Genomic DNA, 7187 nt, shown 5'->3' on the forward strand with positions numbered 1-7187 from the left:
AATAATAATACAAGGAGAATGCTTGGTGACTTTACTGCACCTAATTCCAATTTACATGGAAGAAGCATCTCCATCCCTACCATTGGAGCAAACAATTTTGAGCTGAAACCTCAATTAGTTTCTCTGATGCAACAGAACTGCAAGTTCCATGGACTTCTATCTGAAGATCCTTTTCAGTTCTTAACTGAATTCTTGCAGATATGTGATACTGTTAAGACTAATAGAGTAGATCCAGAAGTCTACAGGCTCATGCTTTTCCCTTTTGCTGTAAGAGACAGAGCTAGAATATGGTTGGACTCTCAACCTAAGGATAGCCTGAACTCTTGGGATAAGCTGGTCAAGGCTTTCTTAGCCAAGTTTTCTCCTCCCCAAAAGCTGAGTAAGCTTAGAGTGGATGTTCAAACTTTCAGACAGAAGGAAGGTGAATCCCTCTAGGAAGCTTGGGAGAGATACAAGCAACTGACCAAAAAGTGTCCTTCTGACATGCTTTCAGAATGCACCATCCTGGATATATTCTATGATGGTCTGTCTGAATTAGCTAAGATGTCATTGGATACTTCTGCAGGTGGATCCATTCACCTAAAGAAAATGCCTGCAGAAGCTCAAGAACTCATTGACATGGTTGCTAATAACCAGTTCATGTACACTTCTGAGAGGAATCCTGTGAGTAATGGGACGCCTCAGAAGAAGGGAGTTCTTGAAATTGATACTCTGAATGCCATATTGGCTCAGAATAAAATATTGACTCAGCAAGTCAATATGATTTCTCAGAGTCTGAATGGAATGCAAGCTACATCCAACAGTACTCAAGAGGCATCTGCTAAAGAAGAAGCTTATGATCCTGAAAACCCTGCAATAGCAGAGGTGAATTACATGGGTGAACCATATGGAAACACCTATAATCCCTCATGGAGAAATCACCCAAATCCCTCATGGAAGGATCATCAAAAGCCTCAACAAGGCTTTAATAATGGTGGAAGAAATAGGTTCAACAATAGTAAACCTTTTCCATCATCCACTCAGCAACAGACAGAGAACTCCGAACAAAATACCTCTAATTTAGCAAAATTAGTCTCTGATCTATCTAAGGCCACTGTGAGTTTCATGAATGAAACAAGGTCCTCCATTAGAAATTTGGAAGCACAAGTGGGCCAGCTAAGTAAAAGGATCACTAAAAACCCTCCTAGTACTCTCCCAAGCAATACAGAAGAAAATCCAAAAGGAGAGTGCAAGGCCATTGAATTGACCATCATGGCCGAACCCACAAGAGAGGAGAAAGACGTGAATCCCAAGGAGGAAGACCTCTTGGAACGTCCAGTGATCAATAAGGAGTTTCCCTCTGAGGAACCAAAGGACTCTGAGGCTCATCTAGAGACCATAGAGATTCCATTGAACCTCCTTATGCCCTTCATGAGCTCTGATGAGTATTCTTCTTCTGAAGAGAATGAGGATGTTACTGAAGAGCAAGTTGCCAAGTTCCTTGGTACAATCATGAAGCTGAATGCCAATTTATTTGGTAATGAGACTTGGGGAGATGAACCTCCCCTGTTTACCAATGAATTAAATGCATTGGATCAACTGAGATTGCCTCAGAAGAAACAGGATCCTGAAAAATTCCTAATACCTTGTACCATAGGCACCATGACCTTTGAGAAGGCTCTATGTGACCTGGGGTTAGGAATAAACCTCATGCCACTCTCTGTAATGGAGAAACTGAGAATCTTTGAGGTACAAGCTGCTGAAATTTCATTAGAGATGGCAGACAATTCAAGAAAACAGGCTTCTGGACAAGTAGAGGACGTGATAGTAAAGGTTGCAGGCCTTTACATCGCTGCTGATTTCATAATCCTGGATACTGGGAAGGATGAGGATGAATCCATCATTCTTGAAAGACCCTTCCTAGCCACAGCAAGAGCTGTGATTGATGTTAACAGAGGTGAACTAGTCCTTCAATTGAATGAGGACTCCCTTGAGTTTAAAACTCAAGGACATCCTTCTGTAAACATGGAAAAGAGGCACAGTTTTCGGTGAGTTAAGAACTATACTTGCAATGTAACCATTTTAATAATTTTTAATTCACCAGCTTCTGCGTCTCATCAATTTTTGGCGCCGTTGCCGGGGAGTTGCAATAGAGTGCTAATTTTATTGATTAGAATTTATTTATTTGCATTTTATTTTATTTTGCTACTATGAGCTGCATGTTTCTTCCGTCAAATGACGCGTTCACTTCTTGATCCACGCTTGCTAATATTCGATCCTGAAATTGAAAGGACAATTTCACGAATAAGGCAAGAACATCGTCAATTAGCCCGCTCTAAGGGCGGATCTGAAAGTGAATATGAGGAAGAAACCAGCCCCCGTTCTACTGATTCAGTTGTTTTACGTGCAGAAAACATGGCAGCTAGGAGAGTTACCATCCATGAGGAAGGAGCCCCTGATTTTACAATGCAACCGTTTCAAGCGCATCATCCAGCGGTAGCTACAGATTTTGAAATAAAGACCGCACTGCTAAATTTGATGCCCAAGTTTCATGGCCTACCTGCTCAAGAGCCTATCAAGCACTTGAGAGATTTCCAGGCAGCCTGTTCTACTGTCAGGCGTGATGGCACTGATGAAACTTCAATTCTGCTGAAAGCTTTTCCATTTTCTCTTGAGGGAAAAGCAAGAGAGTGGTACTACACTCAACCTCTAGCGAATGTATCCAACTAGAATACACTCAGAAAGGAGTTCTGGAGAAATTCTTTCCATCTGAAGTTACTGATGAACTGAGGAAGGATATCTCCACAATTGTTCAGGATGACAATGAGACTCTCTTTGAATACTGGGAGCGCTTCAGTAATCTTCTGGAAGCATTCCCCCATCACATGATTGACAAGATCGTGCTACTCAGCTATATTACACAGGGTATGAGGCCCCAAGATAAGACCACACTGGAAAGTGCCAGCAATGGGTCTATGAAGAAGTACAAGACCACTCATGAAGCTTGGCAATTAATCAGTGATTTAGCTGAATCCACTAGGAACCACAAACAGAAGCAAGGCCGTTCAAAAGCTGTTGCAGAAGTATCTTCTAGTAGAGAGACTGCTGCTCTGACTCAAAGCATCTGTGAAATGACGAACTTGCTGAAGCAAATGCAGTTGAATCAACAAGCTCAACAAGCTCAACCTCCTCCACCACAGCAAAACCAACAACTAGTCCCACAAAAAATTTGCGGAATCTGTGTTGATTATAGCCATTTGATGCCGAGGCATCTTAGGCTAGTTTCACTAGCATTTTTCTGTTAGTTTTAGTTGTTTTATGCATTTTCTTGAGCTTAAAGTAACCAAAAATGGTTAAATGAAGAACAAAGCAATGAACCATCCAAACAGTATGATTTTAATGCAAATTCCATGAGTTTTAGTTATATTACTTGAATGCTATGAATGGAAGATTTCTCATGAAATTTTGCAAGACTTTGATGCAATTGTTTGGATGATTTCAGGGAAGAAGAGGCTAAGCAAGGAAGCAACAAAATCAATAAAGGAAGCTTGAATATCACATGTGGAGTTTAAGTTCCAGTTTGAGCCTAAACTGGAGCTTAAACGCCAGAATCAGGAAGGCTAAGAAATGCTGGAATTGAAGTTTAACCTCCAGTTTAACCTTAAACTGGAGGTTAAACGCCAGAATGATAATGCCACTCAGGAAGGAGTTCCACGTTTAACCTCCAGTTTAACCTTAAACTGGAGGTTAAACGCCAGAATGGGAAAAGCACCAGGGAGCCATTTCCACGTTTAAGCTCCAGTTTGACCTCAAACTGGAGCTTAAACGTGTTCGACCAAGTTTTCTCCTCCAGGGTTGCTCTCTCCATTTCCACGTTTAAGCTCCAGTTTGACCTCAAACTGGAGCTTAAACGTGTTCGACACCTCCAGGGCTACCCTTCTAAGCTTCCACGTTTAACCTCCAGTTTAACCTTAAACTGGAGGTTAAACGTGTTCGACCTCCAGGATGCCTCCTTCCATTTCCACGTTTAACCTCCAGTTTAACCTTAAACTGGAGGTTAAACGTGTTCGACCTCCAGGGCTGCCCTTCCTATATCCACGTTTAAGCTTCAGTTTAACCTTAAACTGAAGCTTAAACGTGTTCGACTACATGACTCTCCAGGGCTGCCTTCTTCCATTTCCACGTTTAAGCTTCAGTTTAACCTTAAACTGAAGCTTAAACGTGCTTCTACAAAAGGCCTCACTGGAAGTGTCTGGCGTTTAAGCTGCAGTTTAAGCTTGAACTGCAACTTAAACGCCACTCTTGGAAAAGGTTTCTGGGCCAAAAATAGTGCGGTTTAAGTTAGTCTTTGAGCACAAACATTAACTTAAACTTACTCTGGTATGAAACCCAATTGAATATCATGGTTTATGGGATTGGGCCTGAAGGATTGATGAGTTTGAAATCTCAATTTATTGAATCATGTGTCATTATTTGATTATCACTAAGTTGGCTCAATGAATGTTACAGAATTTGGATCAACAGCCTCATCAAGATTATGGATCATAAACCCAAGGCAAAAGGAAAGCAGGGAGAGGCCTCAAAGCCCAAGAAACACAACAGAAGCTCAATATAGAAAGTGTATAAATAGGATAGAATTTAAGTTAGGAAGAGCTGGAACCTTCACTTTTAGCTAGTTTTCATATCTTTGTAATTGAATTCAGAGCTATGACTCACTAAACCCCCTTTCATTGGGTTAGGGAGCTCTATTGTAATTCAATGAATCAATAATAGTTTATCTTCTTCTTCAATCTTTTCTCTTGAATTTTGTTAGAAAGCTTCTCGATCTAATTCCATTGGGTAGTTGTCTTGGGAAAGAAGCTACCCATAATTGGAATCCTTCGGAACCTTGGGAAAGGAATGGAGGATTCATGCTAGAGAAGCTTTCTCACAGTGAATTGGATTGGGGTTTGGATGGATATTGTGACATGTAATCCTACCAAATTGTGGTTCATGAAACTGTGTGGTATAATCAGTGATCGAGCATCATCTCTTCTTATGAACATTTAAACCAAGGGATTGGGAATTTGTTCATTTTTAGAGAGAATTGGTGAGCCAAGGGATTGGGATCCAATCATATAAGATTTCCAAGCAAAATTCAATGAACGCATTGCTTGAGGAAGAGATAAACATGTTTTGATTCGGAGATCTCAATATCTCCTATAACCCAATGAATCCCCCAATTCTGATTTCCATCTTCTCTTTACATTCTGCAACTCAATTCATGCAATCACCTCCATTCCCTTTTAATTTCAGCAATTTAGTTTCTGCTCTTTAATTCATGCAATTTAAGATTCCGCCATTTCAATTTCTTGTCATTTACTTTTCCCGCCAATTTTATATTCCGCAATTCTCATCTCAATCTTGATTCCGCTCAAGTAGAACACACTTCTAATCCGAATTGCTCACTCAACCAATCCTTGTGGGATTCGACCTCACTCTATTGTGAGTTTTTACTTGACGATAACCGGTGCACTTGCCGGAAGGAATTTTGCCGATCGTGCAATTTCCTAAATCGTAGCATAACTAGTTTATGCGCATCAAGTTTATGGCGCCGTTGCCGGGGATTGGTTTTCGATTGACAATTCTCCAATTGGAAGCTAACTAGATTGAGCAATTTCTCTTGCTTTGTTAATTCTGTTCAAGTTACTTGTTGAATTTTAATTTCTGCACTCGGTTACATGCTTTCTTTCTTTATGCCTTTAAATTCAAGCAACTAACTCACTGACTCACTAACTGTTTGAATTAATTCCTCAATTGCTCTAACCATACTCTTCCATTAACCAAGAGTATTTCACTTGTTTGTGCCTGTGCTGTGTTCTTGTATGACAGGTAGGAGAGGAGAGACATCAACTCCTCCATATACCGAACCAGAGAGGACCCTTCATAGACTGAGAAGGGAAGCAAGAGGGAAGAGAGTAGTGGGAGAAGAGGAATCTGAAGGAGAATCTGAGGACAATTTTGAGGAAGCTTTAGATCTCAACATGGATAGAGAAGTTCACAACCATGAGAGAGCTGATGGAAACAATGCCATTCCTGAGAGGAGGGTTCTTAGTTCATACATAAACCCAACCTCTGGGAATTGTGGTAGCAGCATCCAGAAACCACCCATTCAGGCTAACAATTTTGAACTCAAACCACAGCTAATATCACTTGTGGAGAATCATTGTTCATTTGGTGGAAGTGCTAATGAAGACCCAAACCAACATCTCACAAAATTCCTGAGAATTTGTGACACTGTGAAGTCCAATGGAGTCCAGGAAGATGCATATAAACTGCTTTTGTTCCCATTTTCACTTAGGGACAAAGCAGCTAAGTGGCTGGAATCATTCCCAAGGGGGAGTCTAACAACATGGGATGAGGTGGAAAGCAAGTTTCTGGCACGTTTCTACCCCCCACAAAAGGTCAATAGGCTTCGATCTGAGGTTCAGACTTTTAGACAACAAGATGGTGAAACTCTCTACGAGGCATGGGAGAGATTCAAGGACTTGACAAGGAAATGCCCACCAGACATGTTCCATGATTGGGTGCAATTGCATATTTTCTATGATGGACTCTCTTATGAATCAAGGAAGGCTGTAGACCATTCATCAGGAGGTTCATTGAACAGGAAAAAGACTGTGGAAGAGGCCATTGAGGTGATTGAGACAGTGGCTGAGAATGAGTACTACTATGCATCAGAAAGGCACAACACTAAGGGAGTCATGGAGCTGAACCATGTTGATACAATTCTAGCCCAAAACAAGGTGTTTGCCAAGCAACTAGCAGAGCTTACCAGGCAATTAGAAACAAAGCAAGTGGCTGCAATACACACACAAGATCAAGAGGAAGTAAGCATTGAAGGAGGTGATTGGGAAGAGGCCAACTATGTGGGAAACCAACAAAGGCAATCATATGATCCACACTCCAACACTTACAACCCAGGATGGAAAAATCACCCAAACTTTGGGTGGGGGAACCAACAAACCCAACCACAAAACCACAAACCTTACAACCACAACCAACATAACAATTCCACATACCAAAACTCCAACCAAAGATCATACCAAGCCACACAAAACACTTACCCCCAACCATCATATCATGGCCAAAATAATCAACCTACCCAACTTAATCCGAACCAATAATTTCAAGATCAATTAAACCGGATAGAAGGAATGATGGCAACC

At 41.1% G+C, this 7187-nt stretch overlaps 2 non-coding genes across 2 annotated transcripts; both read right to left on the minus strand.

Moving 5' to 3' along the window:
- Nucleotides 1–381: 381 nt before the first annotated feature.
- On the minus strand, nt 382–489 carry LOC112739131 (small nucleolar RNA R71). Its single transcript, XR_003170071.1, has one exon. It is a non-coding gene; the product is annotated as a small nucleolar RNA R71 (small nucleolar RNA).
- A 5939-nt stretch (nt 490–6428) lies between these two features.
- Nucleotides 6429–6532, minus strand: LOC112739733 (small nucleolar RNA R71). The gene has a single exon (XR_003170669.1). It is a non-coding gene; the product is annotated as a small nucleolar RNA R71 (small nucleolar RNA).
- Between the last annotated feature and the right edge of the window lie 655 nt (nt 6533–7187).

This window comes from Arachis hypogaea, chromosome 13 (assembly GCF_003086295.3).
Source record: "Arachis hypogaea cultivar Tifrunner chromosome 13, arahy.Tifrunner.gnm2.J5K5, whole genome shotgun sequence".
Lineage (NCBI taxonomy): Eukaryota > Viridiplantae > Streptophyta > Magnoliopsida > Fabales > Fabaceae > Arachis > Arachis hypogaea.